We start from the raw sequence: 234 nt of genomic DNA, 5'->3' as shown, positions 1-234 counted from the left end.
TCCCCACACCCGCCCTCACTCAGCTCTGCACCTAGCCCGGGGGTGGGGTGGAGTGATGGTAGGGTGGGGGAGGCGCAGTGCGGGCGGGAATAAGCTTCCCTCCGCCGACCTGACGCTAGGCAGGTAACTCCTCTCCCCTCCCTCGCGCTCGCCGCTTCCTGGGCGGCAAACCTTCGGCTGCCGGCGCGGGTGCGCGTGGCTCCGAGCGCTCCTGGCGGTAAGCGGGGGGTCTCA

This window comes from Pteropus alecto, unplaced genomic scaffold, assembly GCF_000325575.1.
Source record: "Pteropus alecto unplaced genomic scaffold, ASM32557v1 scaffold7, whole genome shotgun sequence".
NCBI lineage: Eukaryota > Metazoa > Chordata > Mammalia > Chiroptera > Pteropodidae > Pteropus > Pteropus alecto.
This window is presented reverse-complemented; position numbering follows the sequence as displayed.